Source organism: Danio aesculapii, chromosome 23 (genome assembly GCF_903798145.1).
Source record: "Danio aesculapii chromosome 23, fDanAes4.1, whole genome shotgun sequence".
Lineage (NCBI taxonomy): Eukaryota > Metazoa > Chordata > Actinopteri > Cypriniformes > Danionidae > Danio > Danio aesculapii.
Window position 1 is genome coordinate 30,771,243 of NC_079457.1, and position 20,332 is coordinate 30,791,574.

Genomic DNA, 20,332 nt, shown 5'->3' on the forward strand with positions numbered 1-20,332 from the left:
AAAGAAGTAGTAACATAAAAAACTTAATGCGTAAATCATATGCTGGATAAGTTGGCGGTTCAATGTTTATAGACAGATTTTACAACATATGATAGAAAATTTATAAAGGAGCTATGATTTTGCATGACTATACAGACAAAGCAGAATAATATAATAAGAAAATATCAGTTCGCAAGATCAAGCCGCATAACAAGCTGTTTTAACATCTAAAAATGAATGGAAGTGAATGAGACTGGAAGTCTTGAGCCGAAAAGGTTCAAATGGCTCATAAATGGAGAATAAGGTGAACAAGGTGGAATAATTTTCACAGCGTAATACTCACTACTCTTGAGTACTTTTAAAAAGGCTACTTTTTACTCACACTTTGAGTAGTATTTAGAGCAGATACTCTTACTGGTCTTGCACTACGTGACAAGTAATGGTACTTTTACTTAAGTATGACTTTTCTGTACTCTTCTTTTTCCACTTGCTTTCAGAAAAAGTTATTGGGTTGTCGCTTTTGGGTTGACAGATGCATCGGGGACATGGTTATAGCACTTAAAGTCAGAAAAAGTCAGATTTTCATGACTTGTTACCTTTAAAACACTTATGAGATAAACTGAGAGATAGAGAGAGAGAGAGAGAGAGAGAGAGAGACAGACAGACAGAGAGAGAGAGAGAGAGAGAGAGAGAGAGAGAGAGAGAGAGAGAGAGAGAGAGAATGAACAGTCCCTATGGATTTTAGTGGAATATGCATGACGATGGGCTGAGGGAGGATTTAAATCACCAGACACCATAACTCAATGAAACTCCCTCAATAATTAACGCTACACAGGGGTAGAGGAAGTGTACAAACCCACTGTGTATGTGATTAACAGTTGCTTAGAGTGGTCATCACGCTATCTAAAAGCAATGTATTATACCGAGAAGTGTTGGGGGATCTCCCAGAATGCTCTTTCATGTGTCACTTCTCGGAGAGAGTTCACCAGAAAAAAAGAGCGATAAAATAACGCATTTGTGTCAATAGAAGGGCTTGTAGTTGACATTGTTGGCATAACAGTAGGGCTGTGCAATTAATCCAAATTCATTTTAGTTTCGGTTTATGGTAAAAGTACTGGAATTAATACATATAATATGAAAATCATTAAATATGAAGTGTAAGACCAATTTATTTTAAAACATAATCAAAATAAAACATTTTTGAACACTAAATCATCTTTATTTTTTGAAGTATGCCATAAAATATTTCAGATTCTCATTTAATATGTTTTATTATTATTGTATTGTTACAATAAAACCAAAATCAAGTTTAGTAGTGCAACAGGATTATGTTTGTTTGATTTTTTTTTGTAAACCAACAATGCTTTGTAGTGTAAACCATTATTTAAAACAGTCAAAATATGGTCAACCATTTGGTAGAGCAGGCAGTTAGAGGGATAAAGCGATTACTGCATCATATCGATATTAGAAATGTTTTTGTAAAAATAGCTGGTTAATAAACTAATAAGAAAACAAGACAATAATAATTTATTTTAGATGTGTAGATGTGCTTCTTGATTTAACAATATTTAGATATTTAGACTAGTAATGAGACAAAACCTCTAAGAAAACACTTTATTTTAGTTCCGAACCATAATAGAATAACTTATGAACATATTAGGCATGGGCCGGTATGATAACCTTGCATAAAAACATCACGGTTTCACAGTATTGTGATTACTGCTCTAAAATCTTACACATACCTTAGGAATGGTATAGCAGAAAATTTTAGTGGTTTTAAAAACTTGACTTTTTCAAACCGCGTTATACCTTATAAATATAAATAAAATAAAATGTGTTAAAGGATGCTTTATCTTGACGTCAAAGGGGATTTTTGAAATAACAAATAAGTTGTACATACCTTTATTTGATATACTACAAATGAATTTTAGATCCAGATAATTGTGTAAATATGTGCTGGGCTTTTTCCTCTTAATAGCAAAATAATGTGCATTTTAAATAGCTTTACTATACACTGTTAAAATACTTGTTTCCACACAATTTTTTCATGTTATCCCAACACAAGTCAATTAAATGAACTTAATTGTTTTACAAATTTAAATGGATTCAACATAAAACCATTAGGTTGTCCCAAAAACAGCTTAAGGATTGTGTTGTTTCCAACCAAGGCTCATCTTGAAAATGTACCGTTATATACATTTCTGAGGAGCACCAAATATGTCCCAGGAGATACTTTTTTTTGCAGTTTTTGTTTTCCCGAATCCACCAGAGGCCGCTGTGTACACTTTTTGAGATGTAAAATTTCTGCCGCGAGTGCCATTTGCACCTGCCCTTCTCGCGTAAATTCACCAGAGGCCGCTGACGACTAACTGACCGACCGATTGACTGACCCACCCTCCTCCCAATCAATACTAATTTCAAAAGCACATATTGACCCCCCCGCCCACTTCCCTAAACCAAACCGACAGTTTTCAAAAGCCCTCACCTGATTTTTACCTTGTTTTCATATTTTACACCACATTCTTACCATGTTATTTACTTGTTTATTTTATTTTTTGGCTTTGGTTTTTGTCTTACCCGCTTTGTGGAACTGTTCTGCACTGGACTCGAATCCCATCATTGTGGTTAACTCCTCTCTGCATCTCAAGTCCGCCAACGTAAATGGCGAGCTAACTGGATAAACTGGTAACAGTGGTCCATACGGAGGTAAGCTGTCAGCTAGTAAGCGTGAAAAGGAACGGCGTCATACCGCCCCATAGTGTTTGTTTTAAAGACGAAATGCAGCCATATGTACTTCTGTCTACATAACTCATGATCTCCAAAAATGTGTATAGGGCTACGTTTTCAGAATGAGGCTATGTTGGTTGTTTCAACTCATTTTTATATGTGGTTTGAACAAGCAATATTTTAGTGTGTGTGAGAGGGTCTCCACACCACCACCACTAAAAAGTGTGTTATAAGAACAAGAAAAATGATTGTGGAATAATTAACAAATTTGAATGCCGTGATTGACCAATCAGAATCAATTACTTCAGATCGCCGTGTAATTAAACAGGAGAGAGTACCAGAGAGCGTACACTCTCTGGAGTGTAAATATCCTGCTGTATACCCAAACAAGCTTTATTTAGTGCCATTTAGAATCCATTTTTCATAAGAGTCTGTTGGTTTCTGGGTTTTTAGAGCACCAGCACACAGATGGTTTTCTACCAGAAACTTTCTTTCTTTCTGAAAGTTCTCCTGTGGCATCAGCCCTTTTTGCTTCTAGTTTGAATGTGTTGTTATTCACAAATGAATGACCCGCTTGAGTTCGGTTCACTCACGTCATCCTGCATCTGATCGCTGACCCGCGGAATCACCCTCTCATTTCGTTCTTTCCACCGTGGATGACAGAAAGTGAGATTCATGTTGCTCTTCCTCTCATCCAGGCAGACAGGAGCCCCCTCTCACTCTCCATTTCTCATCACAAGCTATCATATGGTCAGGAAATAGGAGTGGGCTGCACCGAACTCAATAGGCATTTAAGCACTTAGGAGTATTTCGGGAGGCCTGTTGTGATACGCATTAGACTAACAGGCTTCATCCATAACACTACACAATATTGATTCATTTCCTCAGGGCGAAGGGTATAATAGCCTTTATCTATTTTCACTCCTTATCACCCTTGTTGCCTAATCACTTTGAATGTTCGCTGCCATTAACATGCTTAAAACACCAACAGTAATCTCCCAATGAAGCGCTAAAGCATTTGTGTCAATAGAATGGCATGTAGTTGACATTGTTGACGTAACAGTGACATGGATTTAGTTTGTTTTTGCAAATAGGTTCACTTTATAAGCCCCCTAGAGTTAAACAGTTTTGTTTTACTAATTATGAATTCATTCAACCGATCTCCAGGTCTGGCAGGAACACTTTTAGTTTAGCTTAGCTTAAATCCTTAAAATGGATTAGACTGTTAGCATCTTGCTCAAAAATGTCAAAAAAGAGTTTAGATAATTTTTCTGTATAAAGCTTGACTTTAATGTCATTGTGTTTGCTGCAGTCATGATACGGTTAAGTTAATTGATTATTACGCCTAAATGATAGCCAATCTCCAGGTCTAGCAGGAACACTTTTAGTTTAGCTTAGCATAAATCATTGAAACGGATTAGACCGTTAGCATCTTGCTCAAAAAAATGTCAAAAAAGAGTTTAGATAATTTTTCTATATAAAACCTGACTTCATGGTACAGCAGCAAAGTTCATTGATTATTACGCCTAAATGAGTATAGTTCTTATCCCTATCGGCAAGTTTTGAATCCATTCAGCAATCTCCAGGTCTGGCAGGAACACTTTTAGTTTAGCTTAGCATAAATAATTTAAACGAATTAGACCATTAGCATCTGGCTCAAAAATTTCCAAAAATAGTTTAGATCATTTTTCTATATAAAGCTTGACTCTAATATCATTGCGCTTGATGCAGTTATGTTACAGCAGCAACGTTCTTTAATTGTTACGCCTGAATGAGTATAGTTCTTATCCATATCGGCCTAGAAATTGGCAAGTTTTCATTTTCTGTCAGTCTTAGTACACAATTTAACCACAGAAGCTTTAAATACAAAAATTATCGAAACTCTGTGGTCATTATTGAGTGAGATGCTAAAGGTCTAATCTGATTCAAAGATCTATGCTAAGCTAAGCTAATAGTGCTCCCGCCAGACCAGGAGATATGCTGAATGGATTGAAAAATGGTCAAACTCAACTCTTTATCTGTTTAGGGGAGTTGTAAAATAAGCCAATTTCCAAAAAAAGTTAATCAGTTTGCAATTTCCATTGATAGTTCCTATTTCTGAAGCAGACGTCTGTTGTTGTGATGCTTCATAAGATGAATATTAACCAAAAGAGGTATGTGCTGGACACATACATAAGGCTTTCTACTGTCTAACTGAAGGGAATTTTTTTAAGTGGTCTCAGTTAATGCGTATTGACCTATTTTTTCTGAGCATGGTCTGAGATCAGCTTTCCATGTCCTCTTTTGCCCCACGCTGAGTCCTGGTTTCTGGTCGGTGTAGCTCACTATGGTATAGTGCACAACAGGAAAAGTGCAGCATGCCTGTGAGCTGCAGAGCATCCGTCTAAAAAACACAGCAGACTAAGCCACAGATCTGACATAGATGTAAAGAGTCATGAGATGAAGAGATTTTGCAACATACACTCACCGGACACTTTATTAGGTACGCCTATTCAACTGCTTGTAAACAGATAGGTAATAGGGGTGGGAATCCATTCAGCCGATCTCCGGGTCTGGCGGGAGCACTTTTAGCTTAGTTTAGCGTAAATCATTGAATTGGATTAGACTATTTGTATATTTATAGAGTTTCGGTCATTTTCCTAATTAAAATTAGACTCTTCTGTACACTGCCTTCCAAATTATTATACAAGTGATATATTTTTATGATTTTCCTAATTAGACGATGTCAGTCGGTATAATTTTCAAGTCATCAACTGAATTAATATATATTTGAATTAATATTTATTTGAATTTTATTGTTATATGATAACAGTATTTATTTAAAAAAATGCACTGTTTTAAATTATTCACTGCAGAGTTCATTTTCATTTGTTGAATTTGTACAATTAGGAGGTGATATTTACAGAAATCAAAAATATTTCAAAAAGAACATCCTAACATGACATGTTACATCTTAGCAAAGGACCTATTCTTCGATATCACAGTCACAATTTTTGCATCCATTGAATTTTATATTGAGTTTTGGGATATTTTCTTTTAAGATTTTTTTGATGCTAACTGACTCAATAGGGTTGAGGTTAAGGCAGGATAGTGGCCACACCATGAGTTCCTCGCCTTTTATGCCATAATAGCCAGTAGCTACATTTCCACGCACCTATTATTATACACATTTTGGAGATGTGCATAAAAATCGGTTGATGGAAATGGCAAGATGCGTATAAATTTTGAAAATGCACATAAAATACATAAACGCATAACTGAGTAGTAATAATTTTTTGTTCACTAAGAAAAGATGTGCATAAACCATGATGGAAACACTTTTACCGAACAAATTCCAGTATGCCCATAAAAAAAGTCATGCGATGTTGTTAAAAGAGATCATGTGATGATCAAAATATGTGTGAATGGACAAATCAGCAGGCTGAGCACTTTGTAAAACATCTGAAATGTTGTTTTGGTCATTCTAAAACGCTTAACCGTTTCAGTATTAGTGTTATTATATTATTAAAAACCTTCAGAACTATCAAGAGCATCTGTTCAAATAATATTAATAAATAAATTTAGCAGTTTGTCATTTCCGCCCAAATGGATCAATGGTTTTATTCACATCATCTCATACTTCAGTTTCTCATCACATCATAACCAATCAAATGCTCTCTAGTATCTGACTTGCCCCGCCCCTCTAAAGACGCTTCTTGTTTTTCATTTGATGCACTTTAGCTCAGTCGCTCACACTGGCAGAGCTGTGATAAAACAAAACACTATTAGCTGTTTTTAAAAAGGGGAGGAGCTACACTTTGTCCAACCCTCTCATCATGTTTCGGTTGAGATTACATCAAACATCGAATAAAAATGCTCAATTCAAAGCACTTCAAAGAACCTTTTGGAAATCCCATTGGGAATCTGTTGTGAGGTGATTCTATAGTTGCTATGTGTCACGGATTGGTCAGGCTCTCACGATCCCCACTCACGAAGATCACCATCACCTGACTTCTAATGAGCACACAGCTGCATCACATTCACGAGCACCAGATAAAAGCACAGCACTCCAGTCGCTCATTGTCCGGGCTCGTCTCGACGAAAGCGGACAACTGAGCGACCACTCAGCGTAGTCATCCTCAGCTAAAACAAACGCTTTACTTACCTGTTCTCTTTGTATTCCTCCTAGTCTTCCTGGTCCTCCCGAATCGTCCTGTCTTCCAGTCCTTCCAAGTCTGTGTCATCCTCTGTCAGCTGTATCTGGTGTGTGCTGTCCATCCTCGTGTATTCCTGTTACCCAGCCACGGAGGAAAAGACCCCAACATCATTCCTGATCCTCCTGGCTATCCTTCATGTGCTCCTTGTTGTCATTTAATAAACACCCTAACGTTTCCTTACCTCTGTCTCCTGTCCGCTTCATAACAGAAGCCCGGACCTATAACGACGACAACATGAGCACCCCCGATCACTTTCAAGAGCTGGTGGACCAGTTGAAGCGGATTCTACAGCCACCAGCTCCACTTTCCAACGCACCACCAGCACCGAGCACTTCCGCCTCCACAGTTTCTTCTTCGGCCCTTCCTTCCAGTCCCATGGCCCGACCAGCGCCCTACTCAGGCGGAGCGGGGGAGTGCAATGGTTTTCTGTTACAATGTTCCCTCATATTCGAAATGCAACCTTCTCTATATCCCACAGATAAGTCAAAGATCGCCTACATCGTATCACTACTCTCTGGACCTGCACTTAAATGGGCTGAGACGATCTGGAACCAAGCCGGGCCGGTCATGAATTCCATCACTACCTTCACGGAGTATTTCAAAGAGGTGTTTGGACGTTCTGATGGGGAAGTAGCCGCTGGAGAGCAGCTGTATCATCTAAAGCAAGGTACTCTATCTACACAGGAATATGCTCTCCGGTTTCGCACTCTAGCAGCTGCAAGTGGATGGAATGAGAGATCGTTGTTGACCACGTACCGGCTCGGCTTGGAACCCACTCTCCGAATCCAGCTGGCCACATTAGATGATACTATGGGTCTGGAGAGATTCATCCAACATTCTCTCCGATGTTCCGATCGTCTCCGTTCCTATCAACAGGACACCATCACCCCCTCGTCTGCACTCCTCCAATCGCCTGAGTCAACAGCCTCTCCAGAACCAGAACCCATGATAATAGAGTCTGGAAGACTGACATCAGCGGAACGACAGAGGAGGCTGACCCGGGGTCTGTGTCTATACTGCGGTGTCAGTGGACACACCCGTATGGAGTGTCCCCTTCGTCCCATTCGGACTTCAGTGAGTGTATTCAGTACGAATATTGAACAATGTAAACCACTTACTACCACCGTACAAATAACTACTGCCTCTATTTCTCTCCTTGTCACAGCCCTCATCGACTCCGGGTCAGCAGGGAACTTCATCTCCCAATCCCTCTGTCGTCAACTCCACCTACGTACTGAGGCGTCCTCGCATATATACCAGATACAACCGATAACCCAGTGCACTCGATCTTCGACCCGTATCCATCGACAATGCGAAGACATCCTTCTTCAAGTGGGGTTGTTACATCAAGAGAGGATTCAATTTCTGGTTCTGGAGGGTGCAAATATGGACATCATTCTAGGGCGCCCGTGGCTGGTGAAGCACGATCCCATCATCTCTTGGGGCACAGGAGAGATAAAGAAATGGGGATCTGGATGTACACCTACCTGTTTTCCAAATCTCCCTCTTCAAGGTCGGAACCCCATTTCTTTGTTTACAACATCGGTCGAGAGTCCTCCTGAGAAGCAGTCTATCCATATTCCTAAGGAGTACAGCTCCTTTCATGATGTCTTCTGCCCCAAGAGAGCTTCCCAGCTACCGCCGCATCGGCCATGGGACTGCGCGATCGACCTAGTTCCAGATGCCCAGTTGCCAAGAGGTAGGATCTACCCGCTCTCGCTTCCAGAGAATCAGGCAATGGAAGATTACATAAGGGAGGCTCTGAGTCAGGGGTACATACGTCACTCAAAATCACCAGCCGCCTCAAGCTTCTTCTTTGTGGCCAAGAAGGACGGAGGGCTGCGTCCATGCATCGACTACAGGGTCCTAAATAACGGTACAGTAAAATACCGATATCCCCTTCCTCTGGTACCAGCCGCTTTGGAACAGCTCCGAGAAGCTAAAGTCTTCACTAAATTGGACCTCCGCAGCGCGTATAATCTGATAAGAATACGTGAGGGGGACCAATGGAAGACAGCATTCGTGACCCCTACTGGCCACTATGAATATGAGGTCATGCCTTACGGTCTGGTCAACGCCCCCTCCGTATTCCAAAACTTCATTCATGAAGTCCTCCGGGAGTTTCTTCACCACTTTGTAATAGTGTACATAGATGACATCCTCATTTACTCCCGGAGTGAGGTCCGAACATCGCCAACACGTTGCGGAGGTCCTACACACATTGAGAGAACATCACCTCTACCTCAAAGCGGAGAAATGCTCATTCCACCAGAAGTCGATTCATTTCTTGGGATACATCATTGACCAAACCGGTATACGTATGGATGGGAAGAAAATTGAGGCTGTTCTATCCTGGTCAGAACCCACTTCCATTAAGGAGCTCCAGAGGTTTCTTGGGTTTGCTAACTTTTATAGACGGTTTATCAAGGACTACAGCAGGATTACATCACCTCTCACTAATCTCCTCAAGGGTAAACCCAAAGGACTGGAGTGGACCAAAGAAGCAGCCGCAGCCTTCCGCCTTCTCAAGAAGGAGTTCACAAGGGCCCCACTCCTGACTCATCCTGACCCAAATCTTCCTTTCGTGGTGGAAGTGGACGCATCCACCACCGGCGTCGGGGCAGTATTATCCCAACATCATGATACACCGCCCCGACTGCATCCCTGTGCCTATTTCTCTCGGAAGTTGAGCCCGGCGGAGCAGAATTACAGCATAGGAGACAGGGAGCTTCTAGCAATCAAGCTAGCCTTGGAGGAGTGGCGTCACTGGTTGGAGGGAGCCAAACATCCGTTCCAGGTGATCACAGATCACAAAAACCTCCAATATATCAAAGAGGCCAAGAGACTATGTCCACGTCAAGCCAGATGGTCACTTTTCTTCTCACGTTTTGATTTCTCCATTTCCTATCGTCCAGGACCCAAGAATCTAAGAGCAGACGCTCTCTCTCGTTTACACGAGCATCACGATCATGAAGAACTCCCAACGAAGATTCTTCCCGAACACATCTCCATTTGTCCGATCACCTGGAACGCTCCTCCAGTCGTTGCCACTCCGGAAGCCCCTGCTCCGCCGGGATGCCCTCCTCATCGGCAGTTCATACCACCTGAACACCGGGTAGATCTGATCCACTCCTTACATACCTCGCTAGGCACTGGACATCCAGGGATCAACAATACTCTCTCGCTAGTATCCCAACGATTCTGGTGGCCAAACATGGCAAGGGATGTGAGGCAATATGTTCAGGGCTGTAAGGACTGTGCCCAATCCAAGAGCCCACGTCATCTACCCGCTGGAAAGCTCCATCCCTTGCCGATTCCGAACCGTCCCTGGTCACACCTAGGAGTGGACTTTATCACTGACCTCCCCTCGTCAGAAGGTAATACCTGTATTCTAGTCATCGTAGATAGATTCTCAAAGTTTGTCAAACTAATCCCTCTGAAAGGTCTTCCCACAGCCTTTGAAACAGCCGACAATATCTTTAATCAAGTCTTCAGGTCATTTGGTATTCCAGAAGATATTGTGTCGGACAGAGGTCCACAGTTCATCTCACGTCTATGGAAAGCCTTCTTCAAGCTCCTAGGTGTGGCCGTCAGCCTCTCTTCTGGATATCATCCCCAAACCAACGGGCAGACAGAGAGGAAGATTCAGGAGGTGGGACGGTTCCTGAGGACCTTCTGCAGTGGTCACCAGAGCTCCTGGAGCCAGTATTTGGGCTGGGCAGAATATGCCCAAAATTCACTGCGGCAACCCTCCACCGGACTCACGCCATTCCAGTGCGTCCTGGGCTTCCAACCACCGCTCTTTCCCTGGGATGGCGAACCATCTGATGTCCCCGCAGTGGATCACTGGTTCCGGGAGAGCGAGAGAGTCTGGGACGAGGCTCATCAACATCTGCAGAGGGCAGTCCGTCGAAGCAAGGTAACCGCCGATAGAAGAAGGTCTGAAGAACCCAGATACACACCCGGACAAAAGGTGTGGCTATCCACCCGGGACATACGCATGCGACTGCCCTCTCGCAAGTTAAGTCCCCGATTTGTTGGTCCCTTCACCATCGTGGAACAGGTTAACCCCGTCACCTACAAACTACAATTACCCTCTCACTACCGTATTCACCCTACATTCCACGTATCACTCCTGAAACCCTATCACGATCCTGTTCTTCCCTCCACAGAGCCTGACCACGAAGAGGAACCCCCTCCTCCACTGCTCCTAGAAGAAGGAGCCGTCTACGCAGTGAAGGAGATCTTGCGTTCCCGACGTCGTGGTGGCCAGTTGGAGTACCTGGTGGACTGGGAAGGGTACGGCCCCGAAGAAAGGACATGGGTTCCCAGAGCTGATATTCTCGATCCTAGTCTCATGGTGGAGTTTCATGAGAGCCACCCTGAGTTCCCAGCGCCTAGAGGCAGAGGGAGACCACCACGGCGTCGGAGGTGTCGGCCCTCAGGAGCGGGGCCCTGGGGAGGGGGGTACTGTCACGGATTGGTCAGGCTCTCACGATCCCCACTCACGAAGATCACCATCACCTGACTTCTAATGAGCACACAGCTGCATCACATTCACGAGCACCAGATAAAAGCACAGCACTCCAGTCGCTCATTGTCCGGGCTCGTCTCGACGAAAGCGGACAACTGAGCGACCACTCAGCGTAGTCATCCTCAGCTAAAACAAACGCTTTACTTACCTGTTCTCTTTGTATTCCTCCTAGTCTTCCTGGTCCTCCCGAATCGTCCTGTCTTCCAGTCCTTCCAAGTCTGTGTCATCCTCTGTCAGCTGTATCTGGTGTGTGCTGTCCATCCTCGTGTATTCCTGTTACCCAGCCACGGAGGAAAAGACCCCAACATCATTCCTGATCCTCCTGGCTATCCTTCATGTGCTCCTTGTTGTCATTTAATAAACACCCTAACGTTTCCTTACCTCTGTCTCCTGTCCGCTTCATAACACTATGGTAATACAATAACAAAAGTAATATAAACTAATTGTATTTTTTCTACAATACACCACAGGTTACTATAATAAAAACTAAAGTATACTACAGTTTATATAACTGTACACTATAGTTAATACTACTGTATGCTTTAGCATAAATAAACAAAGTGTTAGAACTACAGTACTATCAAAAAACTGTGTTCCAAACTATTATAATCTGGATTTAAGTGTCATAAACATTTATTTATGATGTTTAAACAGATAATTATATTATACTACAATACACCACGGTTTACTGAAGTAAAAACTTAAGTATACTACAACATTTATTACAGTTCATCAGTGCACTAGTTAATATTAAAATATGCAGCAGCATGTAAGTATACACACAGCAATAGTATAATTCACTTTAATTTATGCTTCATAAACATTATAGTATTTAGAAATTAGTATAAAATACTATTTTTCAGGGTGGCACGGTGGCTCAGTGGTTAGCACTGTTGAGTCACAGCAAGAAGATTGCTTGTTTGAGCCGCTGGTTTGGGTCATTTAACATTTATTATGTAAAGTTACTTAATAAACGTATATAATATAATATAATATAATATAATATAATATAATATAATATAATATAATATAATATAATATAGGCGACACGGTGGCTCAGTAGTTAGCAGTAGTCTCCTGACAACAAGAAGGTTGCTCGTTCAAGTTACGGCTGGGCCAGTTGGCATTTCTGTGTGGAGTTTGCATGTTCTCCACATGTTCGCGTGGGTTTCCTCTGTGTGCTTCGCTTTCCCCCACAGTCCAAACACATGCGCTACAGGTGAATTGAATAAACTAAATTGGCCGTAGTGTATGAGTGTGAATAAGTGTGTATTCCCAGTACTGGGTTGCAGCTGGAAGGGCATCCGCTGCGTAAAACATATGCTGGATAAGTTAAAGGTTCATTCTGCTGTGGTGACCCCTGAAATAGAGACTAAGTCAAAGGAAAATGAATAAATGAATGAGTATTTTTTTCATGTGGGATATTTCCCATAATGCCCTGCTGCACCACTATAGGCACAAAATGAGACATCATCAGCATTATATCAGCTTGATAACTGCAGTCAGTTTAACAGATTCCTCTAGTGTTTCCTCATCACATCGACCCCTTTCATTAAACCACAATATTGCAATGTTCCACTCGCCGCCTCATGCTAAAAACAACAGGATGTACTGTATGACATAAAAACAGCCTATGAACAAATCAAATGTCAGCTTTGCATTTTGTTGTGAAAACGCTGCTGATTGGAACCATGGAGACCGAGATCAAGACGCTTGCGTCGTTTATTTATAGTTTATTTACAATCGCACAATATCAATGCCATCGCCGTGGCAAACGGCAACAGCATCCTTATCAAAACAACACCCACATGTTGTTGCGAGTCTGCAGTTTGCCAGGAGGTGAAAGAGTGAGACGGTGTGCGGTATAGGAAATCGGTTGTTGTAGTTTAAAGATTCTGTGGTCTCACATATGAAGAAACACGTCAGTATGCAGGAAGACGCTCACACACACACACATACACACATACACACACACTGTCCCCTTTTTACCAGCGTGTCATGTGAAGCAACGGCAGACACCAGTGCAAGTCTATTTTTAGCAAGTGCCTGTTAAAATGTGTCTTAGCTGCATACGTAGCTCTGTTAGCTATCTTTGCATCTTGCTACATATCATGAGCAAATCATAAATGTAACCTATTACTCAGTCTTTTTTGAGCGGCGATAGGAACGTGTTGTGTAAAATGTGTCTATTTTTAGACACTCACAGAAAGTGCAGAGCTGAGGGTTTAGGTTAGCTTTGCTGCTAATGTGAGATGCTAAAGACACTTTTCATAAATACTGCACAATTTGGACTCACGTTGCTTTTTTAAAGGCATTAATGCAATGTTTTTGTTGTCGTAGCTGTTAAATAAGAAGGTAAGAACTACTGTAGTTGACCTTAAGAATAAAATACAGTAGTAGTTTATATTAAATGCTGTTTTTGAACCATACACTAGTATCAATCTGCTGTGGTAGGTCTGTAGTTGCTATGGTAATGAAACTACCACAGTAAAATGAAGTAATTACAGGTTTTCTACAAGTATGGGTTATATTGTATTACAAAACACCACAGTTTACTGTTGTAAAAACTAAAGTCATTCATTCCTTCATTGGCAGAATAAACCACCAACTTATCCAGCATATGTTTTAGACAACGGATACCCTTCCAGCTGCAACCCAGTACTGGGAAACACCCATACACACTCATTCACACTCATACACTATGGCCAATTTAGTTTATTCAATCCATCTACAGTATAGTGCATGTGTTTGGACTATGGGAGAAAAAGGAGTACCCGGAGGAAACCCACGCCTACATGGGGAGAACATGCAAACTCCACACAGAAATTCTATAGTATTTTTTTCTTGTGGGTATAAACTAAATATGCATATGTTTTTTTTAAAACTCCTACCTCAGAAGTTGCATCTGATCAACTTAAATTAGATTTTTTAAGGATGTGTAGTGTTATTTTGTATTGCTTTTTTACACAACACTGAAAACAATTAAGTAATTATTGCTTTAATTATTATAAAAATTTTTTTTGTAGGATAAAGAATAGTGTTTTTCTTGTAAATGTTTCTATAGTAAGTTTTCAGTTGTTACAGTAAGATAATACATTAGCTAACAGAAACTTACCAGGACCAGAATATTTACAGCATTTATGAATCTTTACTAGCATCAGTATACAATTATTTGTTTATGTTAGTTTACACTGAATGATCGAATGTTAATAAACACAGCTGTGGATTTTTATAATGTATTAGTAAATGTACAGTAAATATTAAGTGCTATCTCTGTAAGTGTTTTTCCACCTTTAGTTCAGGTAAACTAATAAAAGCTTATTTAAAATGTAAAAAAAACAAATTACCAGTTTGATTTTTTTTAATGTTATAATTTTATATATCTTTTCAAAGTTTCCAGTTTTCCCCAATATTTCTGTTTTGCTTTAATTTATTTTTATTTCAGAATAAATTTTAGTAATTTACATTTAATTTCAAACTTGTGACAGTTATTCTAAAATCAAAGGTTTTTTGGCTCTATTTTAACAATCTAGGCACAAGTCTAAAACGCATGGCGCAAAAGCATTAAGGGCATGTCCGAATCCACTTTTGCTATTTTAAGGATGGAAAAATACGCTCTACACTGTGGCATATGGTCTAAGAGGGTGGTGCTTATTCTCTTAATGAGTTCTGGGTGGTTGTGTGCATAATGTGCATTAATCCAATCATAGTCTCATCTCTCATTCCCTTTAAGAGTTAGTTGAGTCGCGCCATGGCACATTTGCTATTTACATGGCGGACTTTGAAGAGGAAAAACTGAATCCTTCACTAGCGAGAAAACAGTTAAACAGACTGTCTGCAGCACGAAGATAAAGAATGAGCCTCCTCCATTCAGCCTCTTTACTTTCTCATTACTTTACTTTTACTCTTTACTCCTTTACTTTCGTGGAGTAAGGAAACAGTGGAAACTCGCTCCGCTGAAGACATCCATTAGCCTACATATTTAATTTAGTTTGTTAAGTGCAAAGATTTGTTTCAAAACTATATCTAAATTCAGTTCCAATTTGCAGCTAACGAATAAATGAACAATAATACTGAAGTGTGGTTATATCCAAACACACGTCCTATTCTAATGCCTCATATGGTCCAAAAACTGACAGGTGGACAAATCTAAGCTTGTTTTTTTATTAAAACAAATATTAATAGGAATATAATAAATAATACTGCTAATAAAAATAACATTATACAAATGCAAATTGTCATGAATAAACTGAAAAAAGGCATGAAGAAGGCATGGAGGCAGTGGTTTTTATATTTATGCAGAAAATAATTTTTTTTGGAACATTTTACTCCTTTAATCGTTTTCATAAGTAAAGATATTTGTGTATTGCTGTACATCCTGTGTGTATTTAGCAATGTGTAAGCATTTGGACCCGCATAGGCGTGTAACTAAAGCGCTCTGCTCTGGACTTTAGCAATTCTGTTACTCAGTTAGCCATCATTTTTCTAAAGTGTCAATTAATTTTAATGCATATTTAATGTGTATTGTTGGAGAATGACAAAATAGCAATAACATTAACAAAAAAGCAGCCATTGAAACTTATTTTATTATATTTTATTTTAATTAAATATACATATTTTTTAATTAAACGTTTACTTTTTGTTTTATTTTATTTTGAAATTACTTTTACATTTATTTTATTTCATTTTTTATTTACATTTTATTTTAATTTTACTTTTAAGTTTAGTCTTTATTTTATTTGAATTATTTATTTAAAAATATTACATTTTTATTTTATTTTTTTCTTTACATCATTTATTCATTTTCATTTTGGCTTAGTCCCTTTATTAATCTAGGGTCGCCACAGCAGAATGGACCCCCAACTGATCCAGCATATGCTTTATGCAACAGATGCCCTTCCAGCTGCAACCCATCACAGGGAAACACACTCATACACTACGGTCAATTTTAGCACACCCAATTCACCAAACCCACACAAACATGAGGAGAACATGCAAACTCCACACAGAAATGCCAACTGACCCAGCCGAGGCTCGAACCAGCGACCTTCTTGCTGTAATGCGACAGCATTACCTCTGCGCCACCACCTATATTATATTATATTATATTATATTATATTATATTATATTATATTATATTATATTATTTATATTATATTATATTATATTATATTATATTATATTATATTATATTATATTATATTATATTATATTATATTATATTACATTTACACCATTACATTTATTAGAGTTTTCTTTTAATTATTTATTTAAAAATATTTTTATTTTATTTATTTATTTTAATATAAATATATTTTTAAATAAACATTTACTTTTGTTTTATTATATTTTCAAATTACTTTTACATTTTTTTTCTTTACATTCAATACATACATAAATGTCAGAATGATTAGCCCCTCTGACTTATTATTGCCCCTGTTTATTTTCACTCCAATTTCTGTTTAAAAAAGAGAAGATTTTTTATTTTATTTTATTTTATTTTATTTTATTTTATACACCCTGTTCATGAAATGAGCTTAATATAGCTGCTAGGTATTATCCTATCAAAGAAAACCCTTTTATTTCTTTATACAGCAGGTGAGCATTTTTATTTAATTTATTTTTATTTATATATATATTTTGCTGAAGTGATTGGAGGATGAGAGAGAGGGGGGCTCTATTTTTGGCGTTCTCTTTGTTGAATTAATTTGGTTTATTTATGCATGCACCTCCACATGAAAGCATCCCTCGGTCCCTGGTGGAACTGATGAGTTGAGGAATGAGAGGAGTTTGTCTGATTCACTTCTCCCACTTCTGCTGCTCTCCAGAGCCATTTTTCCCTTTTTTTCTCCTCACTCTTCCTGCGTGTTTGAATTGAAAGGTCGCCTCAGTGTTTGCTCGTCACGTGCTTGTGTTTTATTGAACGTGATGAATAGATTTGTGTCACATCGATCATTTTGATCAATAGGTAGACTGTTCTGAGAACTACAGAGGACACTAATGAGATTGTTAGTAACCCAATTAGCTGCGAAACACGAGGAAAAAAACAGCTTATGAATTATTCAAGCAGTTATGCTTGGATGCCAGTTTAAGAAATGATCTAAAGACATTATTATCAACCTGATTAGTGATAAGCACGGTCAATGAATGTCAGACTGCTTTATTGGCTGTGTGACTTGTTCAGCATTTGTTTCTTTGACGCTAAATTTTAAAATCTGTTAGTTTGATGATTGAGGGAAATGTAGATTTTTTTAAGGCCTGTTCACACTAAGGACAGTAATTATAACTATTACAGAGCACGTATTAAGTGAAGTGAATTGAAATAGCTAAGGCTTAAAACTGAGTGCACCGTTTTTAAAACTATTGATTCATCTATAAAAGAGTTGACTCAGAGGGATTCAAATGAATCGTCAGAGTAACAATCTTTAGCTGTGTTGGCGTGACGCCGATACGGAACTCAAGCCCCACCCATTTGTTGCGTGCACAGACCCAGGGAAAACTGAAACCCCCGGCCCCACTCACAAACACTGTAGAAAAAAAAAAGAAGAAGACAAACACTGTAGCAGATCCTGGGTGAATCATGTCACGAAGACGCTGTGCTCTGAAGTGTGAGGGAAAGTTAGTGTTATTTTCTCCACCCAAAGATGAGGCTGTGAAGAGTCAGTGGTTGACATTTATTTTTGCTAAAATACCTCAGCATTATAGCCCCAGCCTTGTGTTGTCATCATTTTTCTGACGAGTGCTTCAGCAATCTGCATGCTTACAACGAGGCATTTATCAGCCGTTTGCTAAAGGAAGGATCAGAAAAGACTATTGATGTATGGGACTTTGTCAGAGCTTTGTCGGAACTTTACAATCAACCAATTGCAACAGACAGGTCATCGGACCAATCAGCGCAGATTAGCATCGCACTAAGGAGGGGTTTGGGAACAAATTAATCGCTGAACGAATCATATGGAAGTTGTTGGGATAATTAGGTAAAAATAAATGCATATAATAAGACAATGTAAGTGTTTTTTGACATTGCATGCATATCGACTGTTGTTGAAGACCCCCAAAACCAAAATATGACCTTTTTAATGCATAATAGGGGCTCTTTTAAAAGATAAGCCACACAACATTAAACAAACAACAAAATGCGGGTTAATGTAGGGTTGGGTCGATAGACGATGCCATCATCCATTGCTGATGGCCAATAGACGTCACGATGCTGAGCCGGCATCGCGATCCTCCACGCCGCCCCCTTTCGCAAACCCGCTCATGAATAATACACACTTAGGCACCGTTTACATTAATATGTCTTAGTTTTAAAATGGCATTTTAGAACGAAAACAATCCACATCCACACTGTTGTTTCATTTGGCATTTCTAAACAGCCCTCCGTCCACACTATACGAGTACCACTTGTTGAAAATGTACATCACGTGACCACACACACACATAGACACTGTCATGCGGATGTATGTATGAGCTCAGCGGATGCTTTGAGCAGTGCACGTCGGACAGTTTATCAGGGATGTACCGCTTGATCGCGTCTCAGTATAGTTGTTAAACGTGATATTTAATTAATCTTTTCTCTATTTAACGACTCTTCAGTCTTTTGAATCTATCAGGTAACGTGTCACAGCGTCAGTACACTGCTTCAATCTTTTGCTTTCTCGCTTGTATTTAGTAATTCTACTGAAAACGTCAGATTCTGTTGGTTGGTTCCTGTTGGTTGTGCACCTTTTTTACCAACCAAGTTTGCCGTTGCCATTATAACGTATATATATCAAAGTGATTGACAGGTAGTAATTTGTGTGTAACTTATCTTTATTTATTTATGATTTGGTTATGGGTGAAACAAACACCATGCGGGTCTAGTTGAAACGGTAGGCTACAAATAATTAATTCGTTATGAACTCATTAATTATTCATAAATAATTAATTCACCGACGCCTATGACGACGATGCCATCGTCCATTGTGATGTTTCATATTAGACATCGTACAATGCCAAATTGGTCGACATCGCCCAACCCTAGTTTAATGCTTATATTAAACATATATCTTACGGAAATGCTTATATGGTTGTTGTTTTTGTACACTTAATAATAAAGATTCTTTAACTTTATTCTTTATTTATCCATGAAAACCTTGTAACCACTGTAAAAAAAGTTGACAACTTAAAATTATAAGGCAACTTGCTGGATAACTTTTTTTAGTTGACTTAACTTTTAAACCAAGTAGTTGAATAAACTCAACTTTAATGCTGTGTTCACACATGCACAAATAAATCTCTCTATTAGCACGTAAATAGATGCATGAACATTTTGAGTTTACTCGCTTCATTTGCTCATCAAAATCACTTCACTCAAGCCTCAAATTCACTTCACAATAGACGTGGATTGATGTTATAGGCTTCTGACTGCCCGGTGACTCTGGCTTCTTTTCTAAAAGGCCAACATGGATTTTATTGAGATAATAGATGTATTTATGTGCTTAAGGAAAGCTGAAAAACAGCGTAGATTTGTTCGGAGTCATGTCTGAGTCAACTAGATCCTTTCAGAGGTGCACCCAGCTCTGTTAGTTCATATACTCCTCCAGAAACTATACCTGGATGATGGAGGCTTTCAGCAGTGCTTTAGGCTGAGCCGAGCACAGTTTGATAAGCTGTTGCCCAGTGTCACCAGGAGGATTTCCCCTCGAGACATCAACAACAAACACTACATCATAATCACGCCCCCACAACAGCAAGCTCCTGATTGGTTAACTGGGCATGAATGTCCGCTGAAGTTCAGATTTTCCAACTCAACCAATTCGCGCGTGCAAAAGGCTCAACTCGCGCCACTTCATTCGCACGAATCGTATCGTTCACGTCGCCTTATTTGTACCACAGGATGTCTATTCGCATCTTT

At 39.5% G+C, this 20,332-nt stretch overlaps 1 protein-coding gene across 1 annotated transcript in view; it reads left to right on the forward strand.

Annotated features, from left to right (window-relative positions):
* The window catches only part of LOC130217533 (uncharacterized), a 120,920-nt gene that overhangs the window by 5,404 nt on the left and 95,184 nt on the right, over positions 1-20,332 (forward strand). The window lies entirely within an intron of this gene.